The sequence below is a fragment of the Myotis daubentonii genome, unplaced genomic scaffold (genome assembly GCF_963259705.1).
Source record: "Myotis daubentonii unplaced genomic scaffold, mMyoDau2.1 SCAFFOLD_107, whole genome shotgun sequence".
Taxonomy (NCBI): Eukaryota; Metazoa; Chordata; class Mammalia; order Chiroptera; family Vespertilionidae; genus Myotis; species Myotis daubentonii.
Genome location: NW_026775524.1, coordinates 113,295 through 138,057, shown reverse-complemented (window position 1 = coordinate 138,057; position 24,763 = coordinate 113,295).

Sequence of the window (24,763 nt, the reverse complement as noted above, 5' to 3'; positions counted from 1 at the left end):
AATCAGGGATCCACATCTTTTCTTTCCATTCATGGATCCCTTTGGTCGTTGTCATGCTGTCTGCCAATGGTCCTGGAGCTGCTGGGTGTGTCAGGGAGCACAGAGATTGGATTATAATGAGGGGTGAGATCCTTTGGGGGTCAGCTCCCTGCCATCTGGGCTGAAACAGGTTGAAGCTGGTCTTTATGGCTCACCCACCACAGGCTACTTCCTGCCTGAGACAAAGAGCTCTGCTGTGCAGGGTGCCTTGCAGCTGCTGAGAAACACAGTGCTGTGACCAGCACTGAGCCCTCGGGCGGCATCACTGCTCAAGGTCAGACAGCACTGGCTCTGGCCCTGCGGTTTGGGGTTTGAGCAGCACCTGTGGGCTTTGGAGCTGAGCCCCTACCCCAGATGTTTGCTGCACAGTTGGAGACCTCAGCACTACAGTGGAAACAAGTGGGGTTCCCTGCGCCAGCCACTATGAGAGAAGCTGAAGTCTGCATGCCTGCAGCCCCCACACCAGGACACCCCAAAGGTGAGCAGAGGCCCTGCACTGAGAACGCCCAGGTGCTTGGAGGGACTATTGCCCCCTCCCCCGCCATGTCTCACCTTCGAGGCTGCACCCAAGCAGAGCTCGCTTACTTGCATTCAAGGGCCCAGCACCACTGCCAGGAAGGACTGCCTTTAGAGGGGTATTTGTCCTGGCTCCACTCCCAGCGGCTCCCCCTCTGTGGTGGCACAGTGAGAAAGGCCTTGCCATTAGGGCCCCTCATCCCCTGTCCAGGACTTGGTTGGACAGAAAACCATCGCCCATCAACTGGTTTATTTTCCTCCCTTTCGGCTTCCACTCCCCTCAGGTCTAACAGGCAAATGCTGGCCTAAAACACAGCCTCCTCCAGAAGCAGCCTGTGAGCCCCTTCTTCCCAGTCGGGACCATGTTTGACCCTCCTGCACAGGCAGTAGAACTCTAGCCCTGACCTTTGCCCCCTGGAAGCAAACTGGGTGCCCATTGATACAACAGCCCATGCCTAGCCCTGACCTGCAGTTTTCCCCAAAGATGGGTGGGATGAGGCTATTGTCCAATCCCTGTGTTCAGAGGCCTCAAGACAATAGACAAGAGGCTCAGGGTGCTTCCCTTTGTTATTCCTGTGATGCTGTCACAAATGTGTGATTCTGGGCGTCCCCGGGACTCCCAGATGCCTGTGTGAGTGAAACTGTAACTGAGTGGGGTGCTGGGGAGCATGGGCCGGACAGGGCCTGCTGACCATGTGTTTCTGCAGCGGCTGTGGAGGGCTGTGTCCTGCATGGACTTTGACTGGCTTCCTGCTTGGCAACAAGATTTGGCTCTTCATGAAGGTGGGCAAGAGCTTCCGCCCTGTTGTTGGTCAAGGCCTTAAAGTCCAGGACCGGAGCAGCTGATGGAGAACACGTGAGTTCAGAGCACGGCGTACAGGCTGGGGTAATCCCCCAGACAATCCCTGCTCCTCCCTGTGCTCTGTGAGAGCTCGTGCCTCCCAGCAATCACTCTCTGCTCTCTTTCCTGCTTCTCAGACCCGCAGACTCTTTTCCACCCCATGGCCTTTGTCTGGTTCCTTGTCATATTTAGGTCTTCCCCTCGCTAATTGTAAATTCCAACCCTCACCCGATTTATCTTTCATATCACCTGGTTTATTCTCTTCACAACTGTTATCACCAGCTGTAATTATTCATGTATTTGTTATATTAACATTTACTGACTGTTGTCTGTCTCCTGTTTTTGACTGAACTCCATGAGGACAGGCAAGGACATCTGTGTTATTCCCCATTCTGGACCCAGTGTCTGGAAGAGCCTAGCATCAGGTAAATGCCCGCAAAACAAGTGTTGAGTGGGTCAGTGCCTTCTGTGAGCCAAGCCCTCTTCTAAATGCAGCAAGACCAACATTTCATAGACCCATATGGGCACCCAGTTACAACTCACATAGAGGCAACCACTAAAGGGGGGAAGTGGCTTCACAAGCTCCTCTTGGTGGCTGCGTGTGTGTGTTGGGGGGAGGCTCATGGCCTGAGCGTTTGTACAGAAGAGCCTCCCGCCAGCGTCACCCCTAGAGTTCTGACTGCACAGCCACACCTCCAACCCGGAGGCTGGTCAGGAATGGTGAGCGGGTTGCAACGCCAGTTGGTGTGGCTGCTGCCAGGAGGACCATGTTGGGAAGGATTCTGCAGCTGTGATTGGCCTTCTTGGGAAAGAGTGCATGGATTGATTAGCCATGTCTGCACCAGGTAAGGGAAGGGAGAAAGACATGCCTGCCATGGGTTTGCCATCTCTGCCATGGGTGATGATTCCCCTTACCTGGAGGAAAAAAGGCCCTTTCTTTGACCTTTATTCCCTGCCTGCCTAGGCTGCTGGCCAGAACTACATGATGGGCAGGGCTCTGGATTTGGCCTTCGGTATCTGAATCCTCAGCCACGTGATCTTCACACCCCCCTGCTAAATTTCCAGGTATTGCTGCTAACTTCTAAAAGGGATGGGTTTCCATAGGCCTTCCATAATCCTGGGAGTGCCTTGTCAATGGAGAATTTAGAGATGCCCTTGCCAGGTGGTTAATTAGAGCCATTCATTCATTCATGCAACCCCTCATTTATGAACCTATATACTGAGCCCTCCTTTCTGCCAGGCACTGTGCTAAGCCCTGGAGATACGGACATGAAGAGGACCCATTCTTGCCCTGTGCTGGACTCTCAGGGAATATTATATTTTTAAATAATCATTTAATTGCTTAGTCCATGTCTCTAAGGTCACAGTGTGGAGGGGAAGTCAGAAAAGTGAACAGGATGTTATACTGCAGAGTCTGATGGGGCACAGAGGAGCGGCCCCTCCACCACCTCTGGCTGGTCTGAGAGGGCTTCCTGCAGGAGGGGGTGTCCTTGCTGAGACCTAAAATGTTAAAAGTGGTGAGCCTTGGAATGGGGTGGGAGGAAAACAGGAATGAGCAACAGCTCAGGGTAAGTACTGAGAAGAGACCAGTGGCCATAGGGATCTGCAGATTTCTCTGTGTGACTAGATCATGGGTCAGAGAGGGCAGTGATAAGGGGATGGATGGAGTGGTCATTGGGAAATAGGTCATGAATGCCTTTCCTGTCATGTTAAGCTTGCTTCTCAAAGTTAGTCTGGATTCTATAACCAAGACTCTTCTTGGACAGCACTTCTTTCCAACAGAGATAGATAGATAGATAGATAGATAGATAGATAGATAGATAGATAGATAGAAGCTGGATATATATTGAGAGAGAGGGTGTTAGAATAATATTGGTATGAGATGAGAGTCTGGCTTACCCATCAACAATATATAAAATTGTGTTTTACAACATCTTCCTGCTCACTGGTATTACTGTGTGTTTTCTGTTTTAACTCTGATGCATTTTCCAGGATCAATAAAGTTTGTTTTGGTTGCTATTTCTTTTTCCAAGAGAAGCTGAACTTCTTCCTATTTGCATATTGGTCCCATTGGATTTTCCTTTTTGTGACTATCTTTCTCTTTCTTTACTGGTCTCAAAGGCAAAACCGGGTCCAGGTCTCCAAGAGAATGTGGGGTCCCATTCAGTCTGTCTGGTTCTAAATCCTATAACTTTCACCCTGCTAAATTAGGTGCCTTACATTGCTGCGGTTCTTGTCCCAGACTCAAGGAAGGTTTAGGAACCTGGAGAAGCCTGTGTGTAGATTTTAAATAAGAGTCCAGAGACGAAATATAATTTTGAAAGACATTTGGGGGCCAGAGGAGCTTAGCTAAAGGAGCTAAGATCCAAGATCTAAATTCTCAGGTCTCCTTCTCCCAGGACCCCATGCTTTTTATTAACACAGTTTGTCCTGAGGCAAGGCAGAGATATACACTCCAAAGGGTCAGGGTTTCAGAGGCCATTGTCAGAATGGGGGAATTAGCCTACAGCTGTTCAGGTGTTTGGCCAGTAGGAGGCAACACGATAGACATTAAGATGCCTTTTAGTTGTCTGGCAGTCAAGCAATAATCCCTTTTCAGGTTTGGGGAAATGCCCTCAGCCATTCCCAGATGCAGCCCTGCTGTCATGAAGGAATTGGTCTCCAGCATTACATCTGTTGTCTCCCTCTAAAGTCCTTTCAGCAATTCTCTGAGGTATATTATTATCCTCTGTTTGAAGATGGGGCAGCTGAGGCTTACAGAGGTAGCCAGGTGACAAGAGGGTCTTGAAACCAGTCTGTCTGCTTTTAAGCACCAGGCCATTGGGGACCGTGTGCCCTCTGCTGGTCACCATCCCAACTTGCAGGTGTTTCCTCTTGCTAGTGAATCCTGGGAAAGGAAGCTCTCCTGATGGATCCTGGGGATGGCCTCAGGCTTGTGTCTTTGTAAAGTAAGTGGTCTGGTGCTCTGAGCTTCATCTGAAATTCTTTTATTCTTGGCTCATGGGGCACCTTCTCTCAAAGACCTCCATTCTCCACCATCCAAAAGTACCTGTTACTTGTCTCTTGCACCCAGGGTCTTGTCTGGCCCTCTCCTTGGCAGGGCCCTGGGCATCCTGCTGGCTGGAGGGGAGGGGCAGTGAAACGGGTGGCCCATCTGGTGGTAGCTGGGAGGGTGGGCTTTCCAGGGCTAAGTATTGCCAGCCTCTATTTGCTCTGCAGTGAGCCCTGTGCACAGAAATACACCACGATGAAGGAAGAGGATCCCTTCTGGTCTCATCTCTCTGTTGATGAGCTCATCCAAAGGCATTGCACCCACAGTTTGCACCTGCCCAGGACTCACTCCCCAAGCATTCAGCTCTCTGTGTGAGTGGGGTGGGCAGTGGGACCTGTGGGGGAGTTAGACTTTGTTCCTGCGTTGAAGTTGGGGAATGGAATGGAGTGGGGCCTTGAAGGTGATACCAGGAACCATCCTCTACCTCTCCTCACACTGTCAGTTCCAGAAGAGGCATTCCAGTGGCAGCATGGGTGTCCACCCATCCCTCTCTGCCCACCACTATGTGGAGTCCCCGCACCTGAAATTCTGAGATACCCTCCTGTGTGGTAAGAAAGACATCCTTGTTCAGCTCATAAGAGTTCATATTGGGCCCAGATCTTTCATTGGGGTTCTGGCTCCATCTCATAGAGAAGTGTTCTTTGAATCCATGCTACTCAATCCATCCATCCATCCATCCATCCATCCACCTACTCACTCATCTATTCATTCATCCGCCATAATTCCACAATCAATTCATTCATCTATATGCCAGTATTTCCTTCCATCCACTCCTTCATCCACATGTCCATGTTTCCTTCTATGGAATTCATCTGTCAATATCTGCAGTCAGCCAGCCAGTCACTTCTCTTCCTGTTTCTATATCCACCTGTTTCTGCATTTCCCATCATACCTTCATCCATATTTATGTATTTATATCCATTCATCCATCCTTCCATCCATCTCTCCTTTATTTTCCCATGCATCTGTCCACCTACCTATATTCCAGCCATCTATCCATTCATTAAAGCCCAAGGCCCCTGTTTGTTGGTTGAATTTAAGCCCAGGCTTGTGTGAGATGGAAATTTTGATGCTCATGTTTAGGGAGAGACTTTTTACCAAATGATTTCCAAGCAGTCCTCCCCCTTCCCAGCTCAAATCATGAGGGACTCCATGTGTCAGCACCACCTTTTTCTTTGTGAACAAACACGTTGCGGGCACCTAAATATTTACTTCCAACGGAATCTGCACTTTCAAGGTCACTGTCAATGCTGGGACATTCCCAGCTCTGGGTCCTGAATCCCCACCTCTCCTTGTTACCTGTTACTTGCACCTGGGGCCCAGAGAAGAGAAACATCCAGGGGTCAGCAATGTTGGTGTTTGCATGTGGAAAAGAGGTGTCCAGACTTTCCAGCATCTCCTTGGGGACAATGAAGGTAAGGGGTATGGTCTTGCATGAAGCAGTTCAGGACCTCTTCTCTCTTTTCCCAACACTCCCTCTTGCACAACCAGGAGAGTAACTTCCCTTCTGGGTTTCCTAATGTTTGAGAGGAGATAATCAGCAAAGAGGTGGCTATTTGGGTTCCGGGGTCAGGCTCAAATCCCAGCCCTGTCATGTGGAGCAGCTGCAACCCTCATACACTGATGATGGGAAAACTGCTTTCTTATTAGATACCACTGCCATATAACACAGCAGTTCCACCCTACAAAGCTGTTAAAAAAATAAAAGACAAAAACCAGAAAACTTTGCTCTTGCTCCTTAATCTGTGTTGAGTGACTTTGGGAAATGAACTTGAGCTTCAGGTTGTTCATCTATTAAGTGGGATGTGGGGGGAGTCAGTGGGAACATGCCTGCAAAGCCCTTAGCAGGAAGCCTGGCACCTGGAAATGCCTCTCTGCCATGGGGACTGTTGGTGTTGATTTACACGGATCCAAACGGACTGTGGCTGCAGCGCTCTTTTTGCTGGTGCTTGTGGCAGTTATTAAGTTGCTTTGTTTACAAGCTTCCCAGGGCCTCGCATTCATCACTCACTCTGAACATGAACATTGCCTGAGCATCTTGCAGAAGTGAACAAACCCAGTCCCTCTCCAGGCATCAGCACCCCTTGGAGGAGCAGAAGAGAAAACAGGTAATTTCAACCCTGCGTGATGGGCGCAGAGTTGGAGCAAAGGGGAGGGCCTAGCCACCACTGAGCATGGGAAGGTCTCAGCAGAGGCTATGGCTCTAAAAATGCTTGTGGACTTGATTGTCCTCCAAGGACATTCACCCCATGGACTCTGATGAGACCAGTACAGGAAGCGTTGAGAGAGCTTATATTCCAACTTACTGATTTCCCAGATGGAGAAACTGAGGCTCAGAGCGGAGGAGGGACTGGTTCAGTGTAGGTGTCAGAAGTAGGATTTGAGCCCTTTCTGACTTTGAAGCCTGTGTAAGTTTGGGTCTTCCAAGAAGCAGACAAGAAGCCAGGATTAGATGTGCAGGAGGAAGGTGAGGGCCTGGTGGAGGCAGTGAGAGCCCTGAGACCAGCTGGGCTGTCAGGAGGGTCTCAGACAGTGCAGGTCTAAGACTGTTTGTCCTGATCAATTGCAAGTCCCCAGGATAAAGGTGACCATTCCAGGAGTCTCCTGTCCCACAGGAAGAGGCTGGCACTAGCACCCCTGTGTGTTCAGTCCTGACACAAGCACGGTGGTGTATATAGCGGGGTGGCCTCAGAGGCTGATGTTCAACTGTTCTCCCCACAGCTAGGCCCCTTAAAGGAGACCTGATCAGTGCATTCCTGTGGTGCCACCAAGCCCCCGTTCCTGTTGGCTCACGTTCTCATTGTGGTCTGAGGGCAAAAGCAATCTATTTCAAGAGAGCGGTAGGCTTTGAGCTGAAAATGGCAAGTCTTAAATCAATCATTACAGGGACCATTAACCAGGTACTTTTTAAATGTGTCGGGTTGTGTTCAGCCTTTGAAATATGTGATTCCTTTTCATCTTCTCAGCAACACTACGCAGTGGGTATTATTATCCTCCCCAATTTCAGAGGAGGAAACGGGGGCTCATAGAAGCCTTCAAGTCTCACTGCTGGGACTTGTGAAGTCAAGGCCCTTGAGTGCTTATTCAAACTCCTGTCCCTGCATACATGGTGGCCTGAAATTTGGGTCAGAGTTAGTTAAGACTCAGAGAGCAGTGACAGAAAACCATACTCAAGCTGACTTAAGCATTTGTGCACATGAACTGGAATCATGCTGGGGCAGTGGCATCAGGCTTGGCTGTTTCACATGAGGAAGCCCTGAACACTTGCTATCATCGCCTGGCTCTGCTTCCGTGACTGTTGACTCTTTCCTAGGGAAGGCATTTTTTTGCCATGCCCTCCTCTTTTCCAGACTTCTAGCATCCTTACCATTACTCTCCTAAGCTTCTTTCCCAGTATTTCTAACATCAATGCAATAATGGTATTTTATTGGTTTATAGGGCCATCCCTGCTCTATAGGACCATCCCTGAACCAGTCTCTGGGGCTGGAACCATGGAAGGTGCTTATTTGCCAGGCCTGAGTCAGGTGGCTGTTCCTGGAATACTGGGGTACACGTTGGTGTGGTCAGCCTCAGACACATAGAGTGGGGGCAACAAGAGATTAAAAAATTGGGTGCTGGTACCAAAGAATAGGAGATAGAGTCTGGTAAGACTGTGGTACAAATGTTGAAATGCGTGGGGCTTGTTGAGAAGGTTGTAGGAGCCCATGGGTGTGTGCTCCTCTGGCCTGCTGGGTCCTTTCTCACAATGAGGTGGGCAGACATCCTGCAGGTCTAACCTTTCCTCCCCTTCCAGCATCTACTGTGACTATGCCATGTCCATCTACCAGGATGAGATTGCTTACCTGCACTGCCATGAACAATGTAAGGATTGTGGGGGTAGCACAGGGCTGGGGTGTTCCTCCTTGATCCCCTTCCTGTCTCCACACCCTTATTACCTGTGCCAACTCATACAAGTGACTTCATCTCTCTGAGCCTCAGTTTTCCCATCTGCACATTGGGGACCATAACAGCACCTATTCATCAGGTTATTGTGAGGATCAAATGACTTATGTTAATGGCTCAACATCAAACTCTTGGTGTTAGATGCTGCCACTTACTGAGTGTTCGTGATGTGTCAAGCATGGTTCTAAATATTTACTTATTTTTGAATTTAATTATAGATAGATAGAGAGGAATGGGTGGTAGAGAGAGAGAGAGAGAGAGAGAGAGAGAGAGAGAGAGAGAGAGAACATTCATTGACTGATTCCTGTATGTGCCTGAAAAGGGGGATTGTACCTGCAACCTGGGCATATCAATATCAGGACAATGCTCTAACCAACTGAGCTACCCAGCCAGGGGCTACATGTCTTTTATTTAATCGTCACGATGACCCAGTGACAGGGGCACTCTCAGTCCCAGTTTAGAGGTGATGAAGCAGCTTGGCTCAAAGACACACGCCCTATAATCTCCAGAGCCTGGACTGAAATCCAGGTCTTTGTCGTTCCCAAGTCAGTGCTCTGCAGATCTGGGATTGATGATTAGAGTTCTCCTTTAAAGCTCCAAGAAGGTCTTTCACAAGCAGAGGGCCATCCTGCTGTGGAAAGCAAGGGACGCGTGGCCCACTGAGGCACAGCACATTGAGCTTATTTAATGAGACAGACCTGCGTTTGGGTCTAGGTCCTGCAACTAACCAGTTGTGTGACCCTGGATAAGTTACATAACATCTGTGAGCCTCAGTTTTATCATTTGTAAAATAGACATGTCTTATTTTTGATTACTACAATTAGATGGTGCCTGTAATGTGCCATGCTTATATACAGCAAGTGCTCAACACATGCTAGTGAGAATCAATTACGGCCTTGAGAAGGAGCAGGGCTAACAGCCTCCATGCAGAAATAGGTGAGGTTGATTTGTAGAGGGTGCTTGAGGGGCATGGGGTGTTTGGGAGCCTTCTTTTCCTTTGATGGGAGACCAATCACATTCCTTTTGCTCCTGTCCTACAGTTTCCAGTCAACAACCATGCCAGGTGGGATGAGAGGGACCAGCAGAGGTAAAACCTGCCCCTGACCTTCTGCCCAGGCCTTTCCCAGACTTTCAGAGCAGGTCCAGGGTCTGGCTCGGCATGCCTGGTGGATGTGTTGTCCGGGAGGGTCCCCATCGCCTTGCTTTATAATGACTTCCTGTTGGGTGTTTTGTGGCCGGGTCACAGTGCAATGGACAGCAGAGGGACAGTGGTGCACGTCAGCAGGATTGGATCCAGAGGCCACCCTTCCACTTGCCCAGGGGAGGGCACCTCCTGCAGTTCCTCTCCTCTCTGCAGGACAGGCTGCTCCTCTAGAGCAGCTGGACCCACCATTCTGGTGTCAGTGGGGGAAGGTGAGTGACTGAGGGGATCCAGGAGTCTAATGGTGGTGTCAGCCATGGGGAGGGGTTATTCTTACCAACCGGCTCTTGTGTGGCTCTCTGAGCTCATGGACAGCCCATCGAGAGCCTCAGGCTGTGCAGGTTGGGGAACAGGTGGGTCCCAGGGAGCCTCCGCTGACACATGTTTTTCAGGTCAAAGTACGTCCCAAATTGCACACGTGAAGCCATTGGGGTTTCACCGAGTCCACACCTTCAGACAAGGAAGAGGACCAGGCTGCGGATGACCTGTTCAGGCTCCTCTCCCCAGGCTGCAGTCCAAATTTGGTAAGCTGCCCTGTTGGTGCACCTGATCCCCAATATGACCCAGCAGTTTGGAACTAGAGGACAAGAGGTCTGGATTCGGGGACCAGCAGGGGACCTGGAATCAGGAAGTGTGTATCTTTGTGGCCTCAGTTTTCCTCCAATGAGAAACAACCACTCTTTTCTGAGCTAATAAGTAACCCCTATCTTCTTGGCTGGCCTGCAGCTGGCAAGGGGTAGTGGCAGTGACATGGGCTCTGGAATCCTGATTGAACTTGGCCAGCTACCTTTTCACCTTGGTGACTTGGTTTCATTATCTGTAAGTGGGGATGTTGATAGCACCCATTTAATAGAGCTTTCGTGAGGATTAAATGAGATAAGGTATTTGACACAGAGAAAACACCCGACTATTAGCTGGTATTATGCTGTTATTACACTTCAAGATATTGTTGAAAGGACTCAATGAGATAATGATGTGTTCAATATGAAGCCCATAGAATACAGCCTTGCACCAGGTCGACACTCACTCAGTGGTCGGCAAAGCAGCAGAGAGGAAGGAAGCACTTGGCATTTACACAGGATGTGATAATATGTTTAGTAATTTGCCTGCTGACTGCCCTGAGACAGATGCTAGTGAATGAAGGCTGTTGCTGTTAAGATCATCATTCCCCTGGTCTATTGTTAGGATTAAGTGGATTAATATTTGAAAGGTTCTTAGAAGGAGACCTGGCATTTTTTAGGCACAGTATGAATGTCTGTTAAACAGATCAGTATTAGTTACAGGTTCATTCTGTTAACCTCATTTTCTTTCACCCTCAGTGGCCCCACTGATACCATCAGAGGGATAATTGCTCTGAGCCTCCCTCTGCCTAAGTGACCTCGGCTGGGCAGAGAGAGGCCCTTTTGGAAGTAGATGTCCTTCCTGGTGAGGTTGAGCTAACCATGCCCGGCCGCATAGTGCTCCTTCTCTCGTCCATCGCTGAGTTTGACCATTGTGTGGGGAAGGCTATGTGGTAAGGACTTACATGGCTGGGGTTAGTGTGTTTTCACCCATATAGTCCTTTATGGCCCGGTGGGAGACAAGTCTCATGTTCCTGTGTCATTAAGAGCCTCAGAGTGTCCTGAGGTGTTCATGGCCATGCCCATTCCTGAACTGGATCAGGGTCTGGGGCACCCAGCCTGCCCATGGCATACAGCCCCGCCAGAGAGCTGATTCATTAGCGAGGACCAGCTGCCCTGTGCCACCTTCCCTGACAGATCTCTCCACAGGGGCTCATCCCCCAACACATTACTGGAGGTTCTTGCTGGAAGCCAGGCTGGGTGCGGACATCCCTTTTTTGTGGGATGTCAACGTTAGCCTCTGGGGGTCCAGCATGTCCCAGTGGAACACTCGCTGACTGTGCCTACCTCCCCTGCTCTGTGCACAACACCCCAATGCCAGCTCCCAGATGCTGGGTCTCTTTCCTGAGGGATTTATCTGGCCTCTAGGATTTCTCTGACAAGGGGTGGGGCACAAGAGAAATGTCAGGGAATCAGTGCTCCCTGGAGCAGCCCTCACCAGTGACTGGGAAGTGGTGGGGAACAGGCACCAAGCTCCCTCATCCTCAGTTGAGAAATCTCTGAAATGTGCATCTGCTTGTCTCCCAGAGGTCCCCCAGGAGATCCAGCCCTTGGTGCCCATAGTGGTAACAGGAGTGATAACTAAGCCTTTACTCTCTGCCTCCCCTTCCCTTCTCACTTCAGCTCTCCCCTCCTCGGGCTCCTTGGGAACACCTCCCAGATGGAGTTCATGCGCTGGAATCCTTGTCTGCCTTTGAGGAACCCCAGCTAAGCCTGTTTCTTTATTACAGGGCTTCTCAGATGCAGCAGCTCATTGTGACGGGGGCTGTCCTGTCCGTTGTAAGATATTGAGCAGCATCCCTGGTCTCCACCTACTAGAGTCCAGGCAGCAAATCCGCCAAATTGTGGCAACCAGCAGTGTCTCTAGATATCACCAAACGTCCTCTGGAGGCACAACTGTCCCGGGCTGAGAACCACTGGTTCAGAGAAAAGCTCACATCACTGCATTCAGCTCTGCCGCTGCCATGGGGCCCAGCGAACTGTCCTCTCCAGGCTCACTTCCTGGTCGGTAGAATGGGGTTAACAGCACCCCAGCCAGGATCATGCTGTGAGAAATCAGTGTGAAGATACACCAACCATCTAATGTGACAAGTGCTCCATGCGCAATAGTAGGTGTCGTGTATTGAGTGCCACTGTGTGTCACACCCACTTCTATGCTCTCTGTGTCCTGATTCATTTAATCCTCACCACAGCTATCCCAGACAGGTGCCACTGCCATCACCATCCCCATTGCTCAGAGGAGGAAACTAAGGCCCAGGAAGCTTAAGAAAAGGGTCCAGGGTTGCACAGCTGATCCTTGGCATGGTGGGGTTGGAACCCAGGTAGTCTGGCTCCAGAGAATGTGCCTCTTTCCACCACACCATGCAGATTATTTGGTGATGGAGGGCGTTCTGGTTTTTCTCCCTTCATCCTCAAGGTCACATTCAGGCCCTGTGGAAATGATAACCCCATCCTTGGCTAATTTTTCTCCTCGGCTGGAACCACACAGGGTTAACCGCAAAGAATCTTTTGCTTGTGCATTTCCTCTGCAAGAGGTATGAAATCTGTTTAGGAGAGGAGCCTAAATCAGAAATCAGCAAACTCCTGTCAGCCAAATTTGACCCATGGCCTGTTTTTGTCAATAAAGTTTTATTGGAACATGGCCACACCCAGTCATTGACATCTTGTCTCTGGATGCTTTCAGGCCTGAAGAGCAGAGAGGAATAGTTGTGAAAGCAACTGTATAGCCCACAAAGCCAAAAATTTTTACTCTCTGACTATTTACAGAAAAAATTTGCAGGGACCTGTGGGAGGGATGATGTGGCCACAGAGGGTTCTAAACTCCCTTTCAGTGTCTTCTTACCCCTCTTCTCCACCACCTTATACTTTGCCTGCTCTTTGTGCACAGAGGAGGCAAAGGCAAATTCTACAACCTCAGAGGATTCACAGTCAGAGAAGGGCATTTTCAGACTGCTCTGTGTCTGGAACTGCCCTGTGTCTGGGATGGCCCTGTGTCTGGTGTGCAAACCAGATGGGTCAGCACACTCCCAGCAGCAGGCATGACATATAGCCTCCAGTAATGTCTGGGCACTCTCACCCCTGGGGTTGAGTGTGACTACCTCTGTTTTGTTGTCATTTGATCTTGGTCTCAGTGGAGATGGAGGTAGAAAACAAATCAATGCCTTTATGCTGTTCAGCCTCCACCCTGCAGGATTTAGCTTAGAGCATTGTGGGTTCAGTAGAGAAGGGATCCTCTGGTGATGTCTGCAGAGTGGAAGGGGATGGGGGCAAAGGCTTGCTTGCCATAACTGGGTGCAACCTTTACCTGAGATTGGCTAAGTTCTGCAACCATTTTTCTAGCGGAGTTTACAGCAGTTTTCTGGACTTTCTTGTCCAGCTCCTTGGGGTGTCTGCCTGGGGAGGAGGAGTGTAACACTTTTGGTGACCTCCAAAATCTCATTCTAAAGGCAGCTTCCTACTCTGTCACTGGATGGGGCAGACCTTGTCAGCTACTGAGCTGTGATGGCAAGTGGGGCTGAGTACACAACTCCGCCACATCGCCACCACTCCCTGGAGCCCATGGTGAGGCTAGGACGTATTACCCATCATCCTTGAAGAGGCATGGCACAAGGGGCAAATATGTGCCCCTCTTACATCCTAGAGCAAGGCTTGTCAAACTATGGTCTGCACGCCAAATCCAGCGTCATCCTTTAGGGCCCATGAGCTGAGAATGCTTTTTATATTTGTAAGTAACTGAAAAAAAAAGAATATTTTGTGACAGGTGAAAATGATATGACACTCACCTTTCAGTTCCCATAAAGTTTTATTGGAACACACCCATGCTCTTCTGTTTACATTTTGTTTGTGGCTATGTTTGCACTAAGACTGCAGAGTGGAGTGGTTACAATAGCTCACAAAACCAAATAGCTCACAAAACCAAAAACATTTTCTGTCTGACGCTTTACAGAAAACATTTACTGAGGCTTCTAGAGAAAATAATGGTTTGCACCCGTCTGGAATTGCCAAGGGGCCAGGAAATTAGCTATGGAAATTGCGATGCACATGTTACTGTGTGTGTCCTGCAGCACTGCGGAGGCTGCGGTCTTAATGGAGCTGAGCAAGGCAACTTAAGGGAAACTGTAAGTGCTGAACCCCAGGAGCAGTTGGTCAGGAGTCACCAGTGTCCAGGAGTTAGGTAAGTAGTGCATTCTTGGTTTTCAAATGTTGCTGCTACATCAAACTTACTTTGAAATATAGAGTCCAGGGCTGTATCACCAAGAGGTTTCAATTCAGTAGGTCAGGGGTAGGATACAGACTTCTGGCTTTCTAATAAGTCTCCCTCATTGATTCCAGAATGTGGTTAACTGGTTTGAGACCCTCTTGGAGACTAAGGACCATGGACAGCGCAGGTGCCATCATCACTGGAGGACTCCACTGGGTCCTGGCCTTGTGTGTCTTGCCTCATCAGATGAGTCAGGCTCCCTGTCTTACTACCAGAGACTCTCTCCCCCAGAGAGTCAATCTCTGGGGACTTGAGACCCTGAGCCTTCCAAGAAGCTCCCAGTAAGCTTTCTTTCCTTCCTGTCAGCCTGCAGAGAGGACAGCTGAGTGGCAACGTGGTGAGGTTGGCCTCTTAGTCTGGGATTGGGCCTGTCTCTTGGCTCTGATCATTCTCTCTTAATTCTGTCCTCTCTTCATGGTCATCAGCTCTGTCTATTTCCTAGGGGCTCCATATAGTGGTGGTGTCTTTTATTGGCTCAGATGGGCTCAAGGACTTGAGTCAGACAGTGATTGGGATCGCTGTTTCCTACTGTGAGATTCAGGGCCTTTTCCTATCTCTGTGCTGAGCTAGTGGTGAGTGGCTTGCTATGGAGTGCGGTTTCTGTGTCCCACATAGGATCTTCCTCTGCTTCTTCTACCCACCACAGTGCCCTAGGACCCGATGGATGACTTTGTGATCCAGCTGCCATCCCTATGGCAACTCAGTCCCAGCAAATTCACTTGCTCGTCTTGTCCACAGAGAGGCTCTGCTGATGGTGTCTCAACCAATGGCTGCAAACATGGGAGGTATGAGGGGCTTGAGCTATGGATAGAGGTAATGGAAGATTTACCACAGATTTGGAGATACCCATTCGTTGCCTTGCACTGACATCAGAGGCTCTGGAATTACCAAGTCTACATGAAATCTTACCCCTGTGAAGTCCTAGTTGTTGCAGCTTCCTTGCATGTATCAGTCAGGATAAACAAGGCAGGTCACAGTAGAAAACAGTCCTAAAATCTCAGTAGCTTATACAACAAAGGATTGTTTATCATACATGCTGTGTGTCTATTATGCGTCACCTAGGGACTCTGCTTTCTCCACATTAAAGGGCCCCACTGATGGAGTCGCCCCATCTAGAATATTGCCAGTCACAGTGATAGAGGAAAAGGTAGCCTGGAGGGACTCACACCTACAATTAAATGTTCCACCTGTCATTTCCACTCACAATTCATTGTCTCAAACACAAGGCACCAAGAAGTGCAGCCCCCCTCCCTCTGCCCCCCCATGCTCCTAGAAGGAAGACAGCAGGAATATTACTTAATGATAACCATACATGCCTCTGTTTGCTACACCACCACATGGGACACTAATGCTTACTTCATAGAGCTATTACAACAACAAATCTAATGGTGCTTTAAAGTGTCTAGCATACTGTACCTTTATTTTATAATATTAAAACTCTTTCCTTGCACATAGGGCTTGGGTCTCTTTGAGAGTACTCAGGCTATTCATGAGAAGTGTCTTCTTTCCTGCTGACCTGGCCTGCCTGTCAGAATATAATCCTATTTTCCTTGTTAGGCTTCTGTTCCAATGGATGGTCCAGTCTTCAGCCAAAGCATCATTAAATGTGGAAGCTGGATTGAAATTTTTGAAGTCTTCTAAGCCGTGTGGACCAGAAACATTAAAACCCGAGATTATCAGTCCCTCATCCCAGACCCACTGAAGCAGAGTCTGCATTTAACAAGATCCCAAGGCCATGTGTATACTTTTAAGACCGAGAAGCACTGACACAACTGACAAGTCCCACATGTTCATGGGCATCATTAAAGTAGCAAAACCAACTGCTTCCTGGACTGCTTCCTAGAGGTCCTGAATGGGTAGGTTTGTGTGGGGCCCAGGCTGCCACGTGGTGGAGAAATTCATGGGCTGGGCCAGGGACGACTGAAGAATGATGTTCAAACCTACTACCCTGCTCACGCTATCTGCTCACATCCCTCTAGTGACAGGGAGCTCACCACCTGGCAGATAGCTCAGTACATCATGAGGCAGCTGTCACTGATGTCATCTGAGCAAGCCTGAGCCTCCCCAACCTGAGGGTACAAAGAGGCTGACTTTAAACTTTAAAGCCTCCATGTTTACCTGGAGGACCTCAGCCATGCCTCCTCCCCAGTCTGCCTGCTTTTTCCTGGATGTCCCCTGTACGTCCTGCTGATGAATATGCAGATATTGCTCTATTCTCTTCTTTGCAAGAACACTTCCTTCAGCAGTTCTTGTTTATTCCAACAATGCTGTGGCCTTATTCCCCTTCCTCTTTCAGTAAAAAAAGCCCAGAAGATTCCCGTGGGTGGAGTATCTCTGAGGCATCACCTGTCCTTTGCAATCAGCCAGACTCTGAATGCCAGTTTGGCTCAGTTTGGTTGCAGCTGCGTCTCTTGAGAAGTCTGAACTCTTTTGGAAAGTGTCAGAAATGGACTGCACACTGGTTCAAGTAAAAAGATTTCTGAGGTTTCCTTATTGAACTACACATTCCCTGGAGGAAAATGGTTATGTTTTTAAAAAGTTTCATAGTCAAATAGTTTAGGAAACACGATTAAACAGCTTTCTGAGTCCTGAAGTTCTTAAAACCTTGACTATGTAATTATGCGTGTCACTCTCAGGAAATTGAGGGCATGTGTGAGGCAAATGAATCACTCCCTCAAATGTATTTGCCCACAGAAACCATTGTTGGAAAAGTACCTGCCATGATTTGTGCAAGGTGGAATTCACTTAGAGAAACACTGACTTAACTGCTGCGAAGAGCCAGCATTTGAAGGAGGTGGAGGAACCTAGTAATTCGGGCAACTGGGCCTTTACACCCAGTCCCTGGGGAGGCCAAGCTGGTGAGCATCTGGGTGAGGCTGCCTCCTGCACATTGGGGGATGGCGCTGTTTCTGTGTGTTGATCTGGGATCATCAGGGGACTTGGTGAGAAAAACAAACTGGATCCCAAATCTGGACAAGCAGAGAGGTTGTTTCCTTTTATTTCTTGGCCAAAAAATAGTTGTTTTTCTAATTTACATGGGGGAATAAGTACTTACTGTAACATTTCAAAAAATTAAGAATGCAGTTGTATAGAAAAAATATTTTTTTTCATTTTTATCTTTTGGCTCTATAAACTGATTTTATTCAGTACTATTGCAAAGGAGAAGGAGGCTTAAAATAGAACTTAGCTGAATTCCAAATACAGTAAAGTTATCTGTTGATTTATGTCCAATGCACAGAGTGAGGGGGCCAATGGATGGAAAGTTACTACTCAAAGGAAATCCCAAGGGTAGAGGGTTCTTGTTAAAGACAGGCCAAAGATTTATACATCAAAGGTTGGTGATGAGGAACGTGATCAGATATCAAGGTAGAGATTTTCACTAAACTTGCAGTAAGATTCTTGCCACAATTTGGCAAACAGATGGAGGACAGCACCAAAGGATGAGGCCTTGTCAAAAACAGGACTCAGAGGAGCCTATCTAAAGTTTGACTATCAAGGAGAGAGGCATTTACAATTCAAATTTTAAAGATATCATTTTTCTTTCTGCTTTTATGATTCTTTGTCTTTAACCATTGTTATTTTAATTATTATGTGTCTTAGTATGGGACTATTTGTATTCCTCTTGTTTGGGACTCTCTGTGCTTCATGGACTTGTAAGTCTATTTCTTTCACTAGATAGGGGAAGTTTTCTGTTATTATATCTTCAAATAGGTTATCAATAACTTGATTTATCACTTCTCCTTCTGGCATCCCCATATTGTGAATGTTGGTATGTTTGAAATTGTCCCAAAGGCTACTTATACTATCTTTATAATTTTGGATTATTTTTTATTTTTGCTCTTCTGATTTGGTGTTTTTTTGCTTCCTCAAATGCCAAATCATTGATTTGATTCTTAGAATTCTCTACTGTACTTTTGATTTCCTGTAAATTATTCCTGTAAATTATTCTTTATTTCAGTTAGTGTATGCTTAATTTCTGACTGGTCCTTTTTAATGTCTTTGAAATTCTCACTAAGATCCTTGAAAGTATCACTCAGTCCCTTGAAGCTCCCATAAGTCCCTTGAAGCTCTCATTAAAATACTTGAGCAACCTTGATCCCCAGTGGGGGTATGCAGGAGGCAGCTCATCAATGATTCTCTCTCTTCATTGGTGTTTTTATCTCTCTATCCCTCTCTCTTCCTCTCTGAAATCAATAAAAATATTTTTTAAAAAATACATGAGCAACCTTATGACCATAATTTTGAATTCTGTATCCAGAAGTTTGCTTGCTTCTATTTCTTTCATTTGTGATGTGTGTTTGTTTGTCTCTGCATTTTGGCTAGTTCCCTGTTTGTTTCTATGTATGAGGTTGAGTTGCTTTGTCTCCTGGAGTTGGCACAGTGGCCTTCTGTAATAGGTGTCATTTAGGGCCCAATAACTCAGTCTTCCCAGTCATCTGAGCTGGGAACTCTAGTTGAACACTTGTGTGGGCTGTGTGCGCAGTCTTGTTGCAGTTGAGCCTTGATTGCTGTTAGCATCACTGGGATGAATTGAGCAGGCCAGTTGGCTATGAGGACTTGGCACTAAGGTGGAAGAGCTGCTGTGCAGGAAACACCCCTATGAAGCAGGACTTGCTTCAGTTGTGCTTTGGTGCTCACTGAGTCTTTCCCTTGAGATTGTCACTTGTGAATATGTAGAGTTGTAATCTGGTATGGTCTGAAGCTTTGAGAAGGATGTGTATAAAATATGAAACAAAATTCCAATAGAGACAAAAGAATGGTTTTATCCTTGTGGTTGGATACACGTAAGTTTAGCATTAAGATGTGAAATATGCATTTAATTTTGGAAGGTGAAATATACAGGAAACAGGATCCCAATGCCCTTCAGAAGTCATTGGCACATTATACACACACACACACACACACACACACACACACACACTTGCATGGATAGGAACTGCTGGTCCTCCAGCTTGAATAACTGTAATTTGACAGCCTTTACTTGAAAATGAATTTGAAAAAGAAAGCAGAGAAATCTACTCCACAATAGAACAGAGAGTTTTTAAAGTCATCCTAGTTTGTCCCCAAATTATTACCGTATAATAATTAGGTGCAAATATTCACTGTTCATTAGTTTGCTTTAAAAGAACTTTCTTAGAGCTTACTCAAGATTAAAAACTCCAAGATAATATTCTAAACTAAGCCTAGTATACACAATTGGCTGAAAATTAAGTAGAAATATAAGTTCAATATATACTGGCCCCCTTTTTAAAACAAAATGTGTTCAACTAGACATGATCTACATGTTCTTTTTCCCAAACTGAACAATACACATTGAGCATCAGTTTGTTTAAGTTCTGGGACATGCATCTGTCAGCTTTTTACTCTGTTATTGTTATGAAGTTGTTTTATATCTTTGCAATCAATGGGAAAGCTTCAGCTAATACCACACTAAATAAGGGGAACCATAAGTAAGAGGAAACTATACAAATAACTAGAATATGGAAACATGATATAATTGTATTCTATCTAGGTGTGGAATTCTGTCTAAGGCCTACTCTCTCTCTGTTAACATGAGAGATTAAAGATTGTTAAGGAGACATTAAAGACACAGCTGCACCAGACTGGTACCCGCTAATCAGAGAATTTGAAGGAGAGTTGAAAGTGGGAACTTTCTCACACTGCGGATCCATATGATGTTCCTGTGCCAGTAAACTGTCTAAATCATCTTGGTACCAGCTTGAGGACCCTCTGTGCTTCACTCCATGCTGGTGGGTTCCTGGGCAGACAGTAACTGAGAAGTCCGCTGTGCTGGCCCTGACCCAGGACTGAAGACCCAAAGCTGCACTAGGGGAAGTCCGTATCAGGTGAGTGGGGTCATGCAAAGTCATGTGGAGACAGACATATGGGCTGTGAGGTCACAGACAAGGCACCTATGCCAGGCAGAAGGCTACCTGAATTCTTTGAAGGAGTTGTTTCCAGGCAAGGAGGGTGATAAAAGGCCTCTAGGAAGGGTCAGCAAGAGCAAACCCCTAGAGGAGGCTCTTGCATGAAATAGGGAGGGGTGTGTGTCCATGTGTGTTTGGTGGGGAGAGGTGGAAGGGCAAGGGATGGCAGGAACATAAGGACAAGGGAAGTGGGGACAATAGGGAAAGGTGTGGCTGGAGAGGAAACCAGGATGAAAGCTGCTGATGGTAGATGGTAGGAGGGGCCAGGCTGGGACAAGCAGGCACTGGAGGAGGCTGCTGGGGCCATCCAGGTACAGGGTCATGGAAACCTAGTCAAGGATGGTGGTGCAAATGGGGAGGTGGGTGTGGATGAGTCTTCAAGAGATTGATGGGAGGGAGCCACTCAGAACCTCTTTCCTAAAGCCCTGAAGAGCTAAAGGATCCCCTCCCCTGCCCCTGCTCCCAAACTCAGGCACAGAAGAGTCTCCACGCTTGTCTCTTCCCCTTCCTTCCCCTCCACATTCTCCTATCAGCTTGTCTCCTCCATCTGTGCCCAGAGATCTGTCAGATTCAGAACCTCAGTTACCGGGGCAGTGTAACACAGAAACAACTCAAACTCCCCTCCCCTATAGAGAAATCCCACAGGGAAAATGGTTGAAATCTGTGGCCTTCCCTCAGGTCACTGCTGTAAGTAAAAGAAGAAGACAGTTTCCTTCATCTTTACATCCTCCTCCCAGCCCCATGCTGGGCATGTGGAGGCCTTCAGTAATTATAATGGGCGAATGGATGGAGGGACCAATGGAACATCTTACTCATCTTATACCCCATATGCCTGGCTTGTTGCTTAACACATAGTAGGTGCTTATCAAATTAAACAAGTAATTAAATGAATGAATGAGGAAGGAGAGAAGAAAGGTGATAAAGAAGGAAATAACTGTTTTCTCACTTTAATATCCCCAAGGCTTAGTATACTGACTGAAATAGAATAGTCAATCAACAATATTTGAATTTGTGCTGTAGGGAAGGAAGGAAGGAAGGAAGGAAGGAAGGAAGGAAGGAAGGAAGGAAGGAAGGAAACAGGGAAGGAATAAGGAAGGGAGGGATTGAAGAGGGAAAGGAGGAGGAAGAGAGGCAGGGAAAGAAGGTTGGATTGAAAGAAAAAAGTAGCCTGCTTACTTTTGTGTTTTTCCAGGCCTAGCCAGTGCCTGGCACATAGTAGGTGCTGGGTTCATGCATGCTGAATGTTAAAAAGTTGTTTCAAGGGCTCAGTGTCCCAGATCGTCCTCTTTTCTGTCTGACTGGTGCTTCCATGGACCCCAGCATTGTGGGTGACCTTACATCTGCCCTCCCAGGTCAGTGAGCAGATCCATGCCTGCTATGCACAGACTGTGGCCTAATGCAGTCCCACGCAGCTGCCCTAGCTCATTGCTCCTCAGGGGCCAGCCTGGATGGTCACCTGCACTGCATGATGCACTGGGAGTCCACCATCAGCCACCAGGTGATGAGAAGATTATCACAGGGATTGGAATTCCCTCCATCAGGTTGTGGTAGGAATGGTGAGGACTAGGTGTCTGGGGCATTGGACAGTGTCTCACCCTTAGGTTTTGGGTGCAAAGTGACTTTGGAATCTGTCAGACCTCCATTTGCACTCCAGACCCACCATTTCCTACCTCTGTGGCCGCAGGCAAGCTCTCATACTTGTGGGCCTCAGTTTCCCCATCTATCAAATGGGAAGACTCGAGAGGAGACATTTGTGTGGAGCTTAAACAAGAGAATGTGTATAAAGCACCTACCATAGTGCTAGATTTTCATTTATTCAGCAAATGCTTATGAAGTGCCGATTGTATGTCAGGTGCTGTCCGTAGTGTCCTGGAAGGCCAGGAATACTTCAGTGACCCACTCAGACATCTCTGTTCTCACAGAGCATTCAGTTTAGGGGCCCAAAGCAGGAGTTGGTTCTCTTCCCTAGGGATATGTCAGCCATCAATTGCCACACTAATCCTGATAACAAGCTACTTCTAAAGGGCAATGCCTTCCAACATCATCCTTTTCCTTCTCCTCCTGAGTCTCTGGGTCAGAGGGCAGTTCTGCTCTGAAGGTCAGCTAAAATATCTGTTGACCTTCATGGGGCTCTCCCACATGCCTGGGGTGACGTGGCTCAGCTCCATGTCTCATCCTCCAGAGGGCTAACCTGTGGATGTTATCATAGTGAACTCTGATCCTAATAAGAGAGATACACAAGCTCTTTTAAAATCTCTGCCCTGGGAACTTTGCTAACATCCCATTGGCCAAGGTAGGTCACATGACTAAGCCTAGCATCAGAGTAGGCAGGAACTACTAGAAGTTACAGGGGAAAAGGCTCATATGCAGAGAAGGGAGTAAAAAATTGGCCCATTCATACAATCAATTACCCTGAGTCTAATTAAAATGTCAGTCAGAGTCTCAAGCACAGAGCAGTTAAAGATGGGGGTTTCTGCTTATAGGGGTGGAAAGTGGAGTCCCAGAAGCTGGGATGGCTTCTGAAGAGGCTCCAGGGAGCAGAAAGTGAGACCCCTGCCCCTTTCCTTTGACAGATAGGAACCTGAGGCCTTAAGAGGGGACTAGCTAATTTCAGGAACAGAGATAAAACTCAGCTTCCTGACCCCCAGCCCAACTGCCCTCCTGAACTCAGTGCAGGGCCCTGAGCCTGGGTGATGCAGCCTCCCCCGGGCTCCCTCCTGCCTCTTTGTCTCCCAGTCCTCCCAGAGCTGCCTTCTGGCCTCCAGAGCATCCTCCTGCAGAGGGACTCCAGCAGCAGCTCACAGGTGACCTGCCCGAGGCCCCTGCCCCTCCCTGCTACCTGGAGTAACAGTGAACTTGGATGTCCATCATCTACAGATCACCTATGTGTTAGCTTTTATACTAGTATTTAAATTGAGATTTTAGTTACACAAGTATCATATGAATCAACTTTCCCTGTAAAAAATATGAAAATATTGCAGAGAAAGTTAAATTAGGCTTTGGCCATTATTAATCCCCACTTTCCTCCCTAGAAATAGCACTGCGATCATCAGTTTGCCATGTACATACACAGAAGTATGAAGACAGGATGCAGAAAATACATTGCAAGGTTAGCCAATCTCAAAATTCCTACAGAAATATGTATTGTTCAACAACTTTCCATTATATTCAGTTTAACGAGAGGCTAATTCAGTCTTAAGCAACATTATTTTATAAAGCAAAGTGCAAAAAGTGTGCATATTATGCCACTTTTTGTGTAAAAAGAAGACATATTAATATATACATTATTTGTCTCTGTTTCGGGAACTATGGAAGGATAAGCCAGAAGCTAATCATATGGTTACTTACAGAGGTGCGGGAGGGAAAGGAGGTACGTTTCCCTGAATGTACTTTGTTTGCTAGTTTTGACTTTGGGTTTAGGTAAGTTTTTTACATCCTATAAAATAATTTAATAAGAAAATTTTTTTTTTTATTAAACATGGCTCAGTGGTTCAGCATTGACCTATGAATCAGAAAGTCAGGGTTCAATTCCAGGTTGGGGCACATGCCTGGGTTGTGGGCTCGATACCCAGTTCGGGGCATGCAGGAGGCAGGTGATCAATACTTTTCTCTCCTCATTGATGTTTCTATCTCTCCCTCTCCCTTCCTCTCTGGAAGCAATAAGAATACATTTTTAAAACAAAATTAAAAAGCAGAAACATTTGACAGTAACAGTAAGTGAAGTTGGTGACATCACGACACAAAGTAAAAATAACTTCAACTGACATAGACTTCTACTGTCCGTTCTTGATGGGTAATGGCCTAAGGGTACAAAGAACCATGAATAAACCTTTAGATATGTAATCCGGAGACTTTTCCTTAGTACTTGGTGTGTAGTTAATCCTTGAAGCAACATGGGTCTGAACTACACAGGTCCACTTACACATGGATTTTTTTTCAATAAATATATACAATCCTATAAGTGTATACATATTCTTTTCTTAAAAATATACTTTATGGATTTTTTACAGAGAGGGAGGGAGGAATAGAGAGTTACAAACATCAATCAGCTGCCTCCTACACACTACTCCCTACTGGGGATGTGTCTGCATCCAAGATACATGCTCTTCAGAATCGAACCTGGATCCTTCAGTCAGCAGGTCGACGCTCTGTCCACTGAGGCAAACAAATCAGGGCCGTATATATATTCTTTTTGGTTTTCTCACTAACTCTTTTCTCTAGCTTACTTTATTGTAAGAACACAGTATATAATGTACAAAATGATCTAATCATCTGTTTATGTTACCAGTAAGGCTTCCGGTCAATAGTAGCCTATTCAGAGCTAAGTTTTTGGGGAAATCAATGTTATACTTGGATGCTTCAGT